General features: G+C 40.2%; 1 long non-coding RNA gene across 1 annotated transcript in view; it reads right to left on the bottom strand.

Moving 5' to 3' along the window:
- LOC122766151 overlaps positions 1 to 4,947 on the bottom strand; it is a 238,698-nt gene extending 233,751 nt beyond the window's left edge. Inside the window, exon 1 of the long non-coding RNA XR_006360039.1 lies at positions 4,552 to 4,947. This is a non-coding gene — a long non-coding RNA (uncharacterized LOC122766151). The remainder of the gene's footprint in view (positions 1 to 4,551) is intronic.
- Between the last annotated feature and the right edge of the window lie 7,478 nt (positions 4,948 to 12,425).

Genomic DNA, 12,425 nt, shown 5'->3' with positions numbered 1-12,425 from the left:
TTTTACCACAGGCTTTAAAAAAAAAAAATAACAATAACAATAATAATAATAATAATAATAATAATAATAATAATAATAATAATAATAAATAAAGATCAGCACAAGAGCATTAGTGCAACATTTCTCAGCTCCAGTTTCAAGCACAGCAAGTATAAAAGATAGTGTAATGCATATGTGTGGAATAATTTGCTGTATATCTGCAAGTTCTTATGCTTGCATTACAGTATATGATCAAAGTTCATATTTTGATGGCCTTGTGTGAAAATGTATTAAGTCTTTAACACAGCGAAACCAAACTTCAGCTTGAATTAAAATTACATCACAAAGCAAACCGCTATTGCAAAATCTCTCACCAAAAATCGCAATTTTCCTAGTTTCCCGCAATTAGCATTTGAGAATCGTGTTGTTTTTGTACTTAATGAAGTGCAGTGTGATCATTATGAATGTCTAAGCAAAATAAGTTATTACTTCAGAGTAAATTACTTTACTTAATTTCCTACTGAAGTAACAAAACAAATTTAACAAATCTTTGTTTCTCATATGAACATCATAAATATGTGAAGCAGTAGTGGATGTGGAGCTTACTTCCTGAAAGATAACTCAGGAATATAAAGTATGACCATCTCCAAAAAAAAAGAAGAAGAAGAAGAATCACCCTTGAAAGTTTAGTGTGTTTCTGTTTTGCCATGCACCAAAACAAAGCCTCCTCCACAAATCCAAAAACCTCTCCTAGTAGGGAATCATTAGTCGGGGACACATGTGACATCGTTTGAACCTGTGACCTTGCAAGCCTTAAGGGTACATTGGATCGGTGAACGCATCATTGAATAATACACAGCTCTATTACTGTGTGAAGCGCAAGGGACGGCGAGAGGGGAGGGGAGAATTCGGCAGAGCATTATGCTAAAATATGTATCACTTCCACTGCGGTTCCGCAGGGCCTCGGCAGCCGTCATTTGTGCCACGCTGGCCGTCTTTTGGCTTCTCGATTCGCCCCGTCTCCAGCTCGGGTCTCATTACGCGTGACAGCGCTCAAGAGAAAAAAAATAAGCAGGTGGAGGCTGGAATGAAAGTAAAGGGAAGGGAGGAGGAGGCTTGCTGCACAGAGATGGGGCCCTTCTCTTCCTCCTCATATCATGGATGAATCAATTGATGCTGTTTCGTGCACTTTTTCTGCTGACCTAGCGAGGAGGAGGAAGAGGAGGGGGTATCCGGCCAGTTGCCTGTGGCATGGCAGCTAAAGTTTGAGTTTAGCTCACTCTGTCACTATTATCCCCCACCCACTGTCTTCATGCTTCTAGCTAGTGTGAGCACACACAGAGGAAATTTTGTGCATCCACACACACACACACAACAGAGACAGAGAGAGAGAGAGAGAGAGAGAGAGAGAGAGAGAGAGAGAGAGAGAGAGAGAGAGAGAGAGAGAGAGAGAGAGACCATCACCTGCCTCTAAAATGCATTTCTCGCCTGTGGAGTTATGGCATCGGACTGTCTGCTAGATATTACAGTTGTGGGGGTAAATCTAGATGATGGATGATTTCTGTTGTGCTGTCAAAACCAGCGCTTGATAAAAGAACAACACTGCAACAAAGACGCACAAGACAAACGGATTGTGCGGGGACAAAGCACATCAATATCTGCTCTCAACAAATTCATGCCACTGAAGCGATTTGAATTAGTGAATCTACATATGTAATGTCATACGGGCAGACTATTTGCAATGTCAACGTGTCAGTTGCTGTAAGACCAACAAATACATGGAGAGGCCTCAATAAAACATTTTCGCCCGCATGACGTGTCAACTCGCAGCGCGTCGCCGGTTCACTGTTGGCGGGACAAACGCATCACTGTCTTGTCTAGAAGAGGAATAAATATTGATATGCTCCAGTGGCCTACGTATGTTAATTAAATACACGCTCACCGAAATTCAATGACAGCTGGAATTTCACAGTGAGCAGGGGGATCTCACCACTTTCTCCCCCAAGAGTGTAAAACATAATTGGTTGACAGCAAAAAGTAACACACAATTAGTTAGGGAGGTTTAATTAATATTATTCAAGACAAGGTCCTCGAGTTTAGATGCGTCCTACTGCGCGCTGCCTCTCTGTAGTACGGATGCAGCAGATGTGGCGCTGAGGGCTTAAGGCGATTGGTTTGATGCGTTACAACAGGGGTGTGTGGTGTGTGTGTGTGTGTGTGTGTGCGCTGCAACCCCTCGGTGGAGCCAAAAAACAATTCCCCCATGCAAAATTATAAAAATATCTTCACATTTTTATATAGATTTGTTTCAATAAGTGGTGGTGCCCTACACGTCTTTAGTTCGGAAGAAAGTTTTTGGTGCATGGCCATACTTAATAAGAAAAGTGGGGGATATCAGTCATAGACTGCATTAAAAAAAATGGATGAAGTATTCAACAAGTTGTAAAAACAAAATACATTTGATGGGTGGATTTATAACACCATCATTTTTCTGAGCCGCTAATGGTCTTAATCATAGTTTCAGGTCTTCTTTATTAGAACATGGTGTCAATTTTGTGAATGACGTTCCCTTTTATTAGCAAATAGACAATAAAGTGTGACACGTACTGTATGAGCGAACATCAGCGTGACTGACAGGAGCCTGGTTGCAGACGATGTCGGTGAATTTCCGATTTTCAAAAGCTGACATGACATCTGTCAAACTGCGACTCAGAGTATAATTTTGTGAGAAAATGTAAACATTCATTCATTTTAGCTCAATGCTGAAGTCAAACTGGACAAAAAAATGATGTAAAAACAGTGCAAGGTTTACGATGTTGCGTTGCTAGAAGGAGGCATAGACAAAGCATAGATAAAGAGAGTTTTTTAACATGCTATGTAGATGAGGATGGTTTCATGTAGATCTGCACCACATTTCATGGCCAACAATACAAGAGCTTTTTTGATTTGTAAAAATCCAACCGAAATAGGTTTTTGGGGTTCAAGTTTTAACTCACCTCCCACTGAAGTCTAGATAAACATATAAGACCAACAAATACATGGCAAGGCCTAAATAGAACGTTTTGCACCTGCATGTCGTGTCATACAGGCGACATACTCCATATAGAAATTTCAGTCTGGTGCAAACTAGTCGACAAACTCTATTGAGAGGATATGCACTGATGAGTGCCTTAGACACAGCTAAACTAAAAAAAATATACCAAATATTGTATACAAATCTTTGAAAAAAAACTCACTTCAACAACTTAAGTACAACTAACATACTGAGCATTATTCTACAGCCATTCAAAGACGACCCCCCCGTCATCACCACTGCTGTCTACTTTTTCTTCCCACAGTGGCATTGACACCTGGACTCCTGTGAGTCATGTATCACACTCACTTAAATGGCCTTGCACGGCTTGCGGACAACAATCCACTTTGTTTTGGGCTATTGTGCGACACATTAAAAAGCAATTTGCTGCCAGACCTATTGAACAGACCTGCAATTGTTCCCCCAACATCACTCCCCTGGTGGACTGTTATTGTCATTGAGTGGTTTGGTGATGGGGGGGCACGAGGAGAGGTGGGGGTCCCTTGACAGTGGGCGATTGGGAAATTTCAGGCTTTATTGAGCTGGGCTCCACAAAAGGCAAAAAGGAGTGAGTTTTAAGTGAGGTTTTCTGTGATAAAGTATATTTAAAAAAAAAAAAAAAACAACATCACGAGTAGTTATTCAAGTCCAAATCAGGCATGAGAACAAAGTGCCTGAAAATCAGGAGCTCTGCAGTGATATTGTGTCAAACCTGCTTACTGAGGACGAGCAATGTAAGTCTATTTCAAGTAATTTAAAAGATGTGAAAACACACTACCACACTGATATCGGCATCAAAAGATTCTCAAGGTTATGAGATCGGTATCCGACACAAAAAGCGTTATCTTTTTACCTTGATCCCTTTGGCCTATTTTCCTTCTCTGATCTAAAAATGCATGATAATATTGATATGTAATAAATCCAATTGAGAATCCACTTTTACTATTTCACACACATGCCTACGCACCGAGAGAGAAACAAAAATAATAACCATAATAATAAATATAACTTCATTTCACAACTAAACATTTTAGGATTAGTCAGCAAACTGTAAGACACACACCTCGCTGCAGGACGTGCTCAGTCACACAAGACTGCTATTGAAGCAACGAATTACAGTCCAAGTCTCTCTTTATAAAGTTGCTCAAAGTCCAGTTAATAGGCCTCTAAAACGTATAGCTGTGAGGATTTTTCCAAATTCAAAGATGTGCTTTCAAACGTGAACTCAGGGATACAGCGCTCTCGGTGTTTTATTTTGAAACCGGATGCCGATATCCTTACAAATTTGATTTATTGTTTCGTAGGCTTTTTTTAAACGTAAAAGCCTCTGTTACGACGTACGAATCCAGCGTCAGATCGTTTAAAACGATAGCCCGATAGCTTGACCACAACGGTTAAATGAACACAACTGCATTAGCCAGCAACATGCTTCCTGTAACAGATCGACAACTTTTTCCGTATGCTAACAGCTAACATTAATAACATTACACTGGTCCTACCTCAAAACCATGGTAGCGCAGCGTTGCCCTGCTCTTCTCCTCGGAGCGTTCCTCCAAGTTCTCAGCGTCAATTAAGCGCTTCACTCTTCCATTTCGTCCACATGCGTCCATGACAAACCAAGCAGGTACACTCCAGGACTAGCCAACACCAGCCATGACTCTGCAAGGAGCTGCCCGCCTCAACTTCACTTGTTGCTGGGATAGTGGTGGAAGAGCCGCAGTCGTCGCCGCCTCCTCCTCGCCTTGGAGCACCTCGTCAGTGCAAGTGTAAAAGCACAGGTGCGTCAGCTCTATCCCGTTTGTTGCTTTGTTGTGTTGTTAAAAATGACTTCGATGACGTCACATGCTTAGTGCCCAAGTGCAAGTGGAAATGACGGTCGGTTCTTAATATCCAAGTAAAAGTACGGGAGAACAAAAATGCTGTGATTGTGAACAGCAGTACGTCCTCTGCAGCCATACACTATTGAGCGCTTGAGCCTCATTACCGCCACCTATGGACTGTTGATAAATGAACACGTAAAATGCTTTTACTAATAAAAGTGTACAGGTGATTCATATACTGACACTAATCACGTGGGTGGAGCCTACCTCAGAGCTGCATTCATGGCTGCTCCAATTTTAGGGATTCCTCATTTGAGTATTTGAGTACTAGGCAACAGTCAATTTGGTGGGGTTGTGGAACTATTTTCGTTTCTGGGGCCATACAACTGGTTAAATAACAACGACAATAACTGTACGACTGTAAAATTACATTTGTGAAGCTGGTGGATAAAAGCAATATCACACTATCAGCACGACTGGGGTGTAGTCGTATTAGGATTTACTGATATTCAGTACAACAGCACTTTCACTAGTGTGATATTGCTTAATTAACAGGAGAGGGACAACACTTTATGCTCCATTATCTGGAGTTTGAGTTTGGGACTTTCTATCTATATACTTTCTGTCGACTTTAAAATATGTGCACTCTTATTGTCTTAATATTTCCTATTCATTTTTCACACATCCTTGTGTTTGTATTGCATGCTTACAGTTGAATGCCTTTACTTTTACTCTTTGTGCTAACAATACAAGTTTCCACGTTGGGAGATTAATGGAGAAGTATCCTTATCTTGTCATAATTGTACAAAACGTTTAAACGACATGGTTGATGATCAAGTATTGTGTCTTGTAATGTCAACACCAGGGTTGGTAACTCCTTCTAAGCTTGTTTTTCTGTGTGAGACTTAGTTTGTTATCCACACACTAAAACTACACACCATTCTCTTTGGCAAAGTCCACAGAAATGCTGACTTGAGGGCCCTCTAGTGGCCATTTTGAGGTCTAATTAATCAGCCATTTATGTTATTTATTCCACAATGATGATATGTTTCAATAACTTTTCCTGCACTCTTAAAGTCGACAAAAAGTAAACAACATAAAAAAGTCCCAAATGAAGCCTAATTTTTCGTGTCAAGCAAAAATAATTGGGAGCATAAAGTTTTAATTCTTGTTAATATCATTTCGAGCCCTTGCAGCCTCTTGACACTTCAGATGTCATCAAACTCTGTGAGGGTTCAGGACTTGAGGATTTATGGGGACACTGGGACCAGGACAAAATCTGTGAGTCATCGAGTGTGGACATTGGATTTGGGCCAAAATATCACACAGGTGCTGCCTTCACGCTCTTGTCTAATGTCATCTGTAGTTGGTGGGCCTGGGCAGACACGTGCTCGACCCATCGAGTCTGTCTCTTTTTGTCAGTCTTGACATTTTAATCCTATTTTTATTGCACCAAATAATAACCTACTAGAATTCCCAATTTAATCTTCACATCCAGGGTTATGTAGTTGAGAAAGTGGGGAAAAAATATAATATACATTCTAAACAAAATGCATAATATTTGCAGCATAATGTAGGAGAAAGTGAAAGGATCATGTATTTTCATCATAAAAACATTATCTGGATTGTGTTAAAGGTCCAGTCTGTAACATTTAGGAGGATTTATTGCAAACCTTTAATATAACGCCCATGCATAAGAAGAAAATGTTTGTTTTCCATTAAAAAAAGCCCTTCATATGTACTTTATGCAAGGGCCATGCTTTACAGTGGCCACGTCCACATGTTGCAGATAGTGGATAGCTTTTTCCAACTTAAACATTTTAGTGTGCAATATCTGTAACAGCTCCACCCATGAAGGGAAGCCCATCGAGGGCAATTAAATATCGTGAACAAGACTATCACAAACGAACACAAGATACGGCACTACCGCGCATGACATCACCACGTATTTATCGCATACCATAGTATTCAGCAACTTTAAAAGCCCTATGCTTCACCAGAAACAACTAAGCCACAATGGAGAGCTTAGCACAGCTTAGTAACTCATGGAAACAGGGCTTATTGTAGGTCAGTGTTTCATAAAAGAATTCCTGCAACCACTCAAGCTAGACACAGGGAGCTTGAGGAGCCTGTTTGGAACTGAAGCTAAGGAGATATTAAATAAAAAAAAAAGTCCTGGTTTCCAAAGTCCATTTCCACATTGATGCTGCACAGACACACACGATCCAAACCATAACTCTACAAGATACAAAAAAAAAAAAGCCTCTCTGCTGTGATTGTCACGCAGGTCTGAAGCATATTTTCTTTCTCTAATAACATACAACCATGTGAGAGCCATGACCAATGACTTGATGTCTTCATATTATGATTAATTTCACATCTGGTCACAGGAGTGATTACATTATTGATGAAGTCACTGTCAGTTTGTTGCGGATATAATAGTAGTGGTTGTTGGCAAATGATTAGACTATTAACCAGGGGAGGAATGAAGAAAATATATTCACAAAGACTGCCTGACAGTATGTGTGCCACATAATCACTTATGAAACGTGTTTCTCTGTTGTGCTAAATCTACTGAGAGAGACAACTATTTTGCTGTTGAGTCAGTCCAGTTTATTCAAGTCGGGGTTGGCACAATAACTTGTTCTGAAAGTAATTGACTTAAGTCTCCGCTTGATCAAGCCTTTATGCACCATGTCATTTACAAAGAGCTTCGTCAGATTTATTAAAAAAAAATGTTGCCAAGTGTTTTAAATTACCAAAGTGTTGAGGAAATGTTGCTCCAAATCCACGCATTTTCTCTGGCTTGGCACATGGACTGAGTCATCGGAGCCAGGACAGAAGAAATGAGGTCCTTTTTTTCTTTCCTTCCCAAGCACAGATGATCATTTTCCAGGCAATTAAGACGTAGGAGGTGGGGTCAGTGCATGCTCACAGGAAACCCGGTGTGATAAAAACCAGCTCAGTTGCTGTTGTAGGCAATGGGGGAAAAAAAGCTGCTTGTCAGCTGTCCTACAAGCTTGGGTAATTGACCCAGCTTTGAGACAGACCAGTGATATCAAAGAGTCATTAACGTCTTTAAAATTAGATTCCCTGATGAGATGTCTCCTAAACGCTGAATTTATAAAGCGTGCCTGTAACAATTCTGCTGTTACCTGTCTCAAAGCCACCGACGGTTTCTGCCAGAACGTACACAGCGGTCAATTTAACATGTTTGTGAAATTGCCGCATCAATATTGAATGGACATACTTAAGATTGCATGAAAGCGAGTTCTCATTTCCAATCACACTGCCAGTCCGATCAATTTTCTTGTTTTGCTAATTGAAGTAACATCAGAGCCTGTTATGGAAATCAATCCAAAGTTGTGCTAAAGGCTTTCTAAAGATGCAAAGGATGTACTTGAGCACCGGATGAACACCAATGGGGCTGAATGGCAGGGATATGAGTCTGTTTTAAGCCTGGGTAATACTTCCCCATGTCTGGAGAGCTCCACTAAGGTCTGTGTGACGTAAATCTAGATCCTTTTAGCCTGGCTCCATCATGATACAGTTCGTATAGTACAGTATCTTGACGGTTTGTAACAGTAAATGTCCAATGACTGCATCAGCGAGATACGTAGTGTGACGTTGTACCAGTGCGTCGATGACGAACAACAACATCGAACACCGGAGCGGCTCCTTTTTTTCTGCTCTGTTTGTGGCTGTTTGAGACTGTAAGCTTTGTATGAGAATAGACGGCAGTCACAAGGGAGTGACGCTTGGGTCTAGCTCCACCCGTACTGTACCGCTCCATTATTCTGGTACCCTGGTATTTTGGTACTATTCCTAATGGAAATGCAAAATAATACGTACCATACCGAGCCAATCCACTCGGTGGATACCCAGCTTACTGAGAGGTGTTTGGGTTTGTGAACGAACCCTCCAAACACCTCCAAATTTTAGGCAATGATGAAAACGGTAACAATGGATGCTTGCTTAAGGTTACGTGTGCATCCCAGCTCTTAAAGAACACAAAATGTAGAATGCTTGGTGAGAAATGGCTACAGGAACGGAACGTGAGCTTGAGTACACAGACGTGGAACACTTGACTGACTTTGATTTTAGTATGCGGAAACTATGTCGAGGCCTTCGTTATTCAACTGGTTGAACATAAAGTTGTGCTACTGTGTAAGTTAAGGAACAACCATTTTTCAAAAGACACGTTTAGTTTGTCATTTCCCATCATTTTCCTACTGAGCTGCAACTTCTGGACCGGCTTCAAGGGGAATTCAAGGTTTTGAGAGTTGCAGGAAGATGAGGCAGGAAAAGGCAAACAAGAGCATTATATTACATTACAACTATATTTTAAAAGTTTTGTGAAAACTACTCACTTACATACTCACACAGGACCCGGCCCTTTAAAGAGACTGGTTGATAGGTCTTTCAAATGGTAAAGTCGGTGCAAATAAAGAGTAAAAATGTTGTGTCTTGCATTTGGAAAAGGTTGCCACAAACCATTAAAACCTAATGAAAACATTTGTGGCCACGGTTTCATTTTGAAAAATAATCCCCCAGCTTTCTACAAGCATAAAAGCCAGTATCTCAAAACTGCAACTATTGTAAATAATGAAAAACAACGTTTTATGAGCGTCTGAGCTGAGAAGCAGTGAGCCCATATTTTAATCACTTACCTTCTGCACATTTGGCCTCCAAACTGCAGGAACAGGATCTGGCAAAAATTGAATTTTGATGATTCAAAACACTAAAGAGTGTCCATTGTCGGGCTCATTTGTGCATATTACTGTTTTTTTTTACGGTTTCTTTTGGAACCGAATTGGACCAGAAATAAATAAAAATGTCATTCCTTGTGCATGTGCACACATGAAACAAAGAACCCAACTAATATGTACTGTATCAAAGGAAACATTAAAGTGTAACGACCTTCAATGGGGCTGGCTCCTGCAAACATGCACCATCTGGGTGGATGAAATCACAAGCCAGAAACTTTGTTAATATAGTGTATTTTTTCTCTTCCCCTGCCGGCAAATGAAACATGACATCTTTGTATATCTAGCATATTAAATGGAGACAGTTGTTTACCTGTGTCTTTGAAGATAGATTCCTGCAGACTCTAGAAGATGCCAGTAAACAACACTGCATACTATGTGTCTCTACGAATGCAGATATAAGTCAAAGCCTAAAGTTTTACATTAATAGATGTGTCAAATACATATTTACCCACGTCTAACATCTTGTGGCGACACCTTTGGTCCCTAGAGGTTGAATCCTTAAGGGTTTGGCAACAAATAGATGGATTGCAGTGCGATTCAGTACAAATAATGACGTCTAAATGAGGCAAACCAGAACCCAATGTTTTTCTGTCATTTGTGCCAAGTCAACTACAGTGATAATAGAAACTCCAACATCAGGCACCCAGTGAATTGTTAGCTTATTACTGCTTGTTGTCCCTGTTGCAGAGAGGTGCAATGTAAATGACCGTGAGTACACACATAGATATAAAATATAAAGCTGGCCAAACACGACCCAAACCAGAATATGACTTTCAGATCCCCATAAGCTTAAGTATTGGGTATCCATGCTCAAGGATAACAGATTTAACAACATAATCAGAATAGCTTGAAGGACTAGAAAATAAATTGAAAGAACATGCACAAAAGGTTAAATTAAACTTGGGGCAATGTAATCCTTCAATAAAGGTTTCTTCTCATCTGGGACAAATGAGATGATGACAATACTAATATCCTTATTTCACTTATTTCAAGGTTCCCCAACATGAATCCAGGAAGGGCACCTTGGTTTGACTTCTGTTTTCACTGGGTTTCTCGAACAAAACAGAATTGTCATTCATTAAACTCCCCTGCATTTTTTTTTTTAAAGATTCCGAACAACCTTTGAAATTGTACCCTGATGATGTCATGTGGAGGACACAGACGACAGGTAGTGTTAAATATGGTGGGGGGGAAGGAGAGTGAGACGGATGCTGCGAGGCATAAATGAGCTCCGATGGTGTGAAAACATCATTTTCCAACACCACGTTTTGCATATTGAACTACACATTTCAGTATCTCTAAACCACACAAAAACAAGGTGCATGTCCTATGAAGCCCGGATACAAAGCTATGGACACACGCCACACTTAGGAGTTCAGAATATCTACAGATGCGGTTTAAAAACACAAACTCTGATGCATCCTTTCATTGTTCTCAGGAGCACGGCGAGATGTTCCAATTCATTTGTGAATGAGACACAAAGGATGGGCTCATGCATATATGTATATATATATATATATATATATATATATATATATATATATATATATATATATATATATATATATATATATACATGTATGGAGCGCAGAGTTTTCTGGAGACGGCATTATTAAGTGGAAAAAAAAGCTATAAAATGCCTCTTTCTCGAAGGAGGTTCCTGATTTAATGAGACTGTTGCTTTCCACCATACAGTTTATCCCTGATGAGAAGAAGCGGCTGCGCTACCATTATCTTATTGAGATTTGTCTGAGCTTCCTTTTTGCTTTTATTCATAACCCAACACATTTCACTCATCTTCCACGCTAAATAATTTAGCAGCACAAACCACATTAATGGGGGCAAACCATCTCTGATAGATTACTCAGAGAGTGGTTATTTATGTACAATATCACTCAGGGAATTAAGCATTGTATTTCAAATGAAGACGAGTTGAAAAACATGGGGATGACAAACCGGGTTGGCTCTTGGGTTTCTTTCTCTTTTTCCTCGACAATGTGTCAAAAGAAAGCAAGCTATGAGTGAAAAGTTATGTTAGAAACTTAAACGGGAATGAAGAACTTCCTCTTGTGTACGATACATGTGATTATTGTATTGACATACAGAATAACATATTTAAGTTCGATGTTCAAGCCTTTTTGGGAAATTGACTAAGTTTGGGCAGCAAACACACATGGCTGGATTCAAAAGCAGATTACTGATCATTATGTTTTTGAAATGACTGGTGGTAAAATGGTCCATTTTTTGAGTCTTGATGTATGACCACTCAAAACTGCAGAGCCCTGCATGGGTCAGTTTTTTTTAAAACATACACCCGGCCATACCTGTGAAGCTCCGTCACAAAATGCAAAGAATAAATAAATACACTCCATGTTCTGCTCCAGAACTGGGTAAAAGTAGCAATCCACCTGATATACAGCAGCAGGCCCAGTTTAACACACAACAACATCACGACTTCATGAGCAGACCGTTCTGCAGCTAGAATGAGCGCTAATCCACAATTAATACCGAATGCAAATACGGCACAGAGAGATGAATGACAACAACACAACGGCAGAAATTAGCATCCAGCAAATGTCATGATGTTGCCCACACGCAGAGCAATAAAACAGCCAGCAGTCTCAGCATCCTCATGGCTTTCTGATATTGCCTAAGCACACAAAGCAGCAAGTGTTTGCAGCTGTTTTACATTTATTTACTGCAGAGCTTGCAAATCAGGGCGAGAGAGAGAGAGAGAGGGGGAAAAAAAGGTTTGAGGCTTAAAAACGTCGCTTTATTGCAGAA

This window comes from Solea senegalensis, linkage group LG3, assembly GCF_019176455.1.
Source record: "Solea senegalensis isolate Sse05_10M linkage group LG3, IFAPA_SoseM_1, whole genome shotgun sequence".
Classification (NCBI taxonomy): Eukaryota; Metazoa; Chordata; class Actinopteri; order Pleuronectiformes; family Soleidae; genus Solea; species Solea senegalensis.
This window is presented reverse-complemented; position numbering and strand designations above follow the sequence as displayed.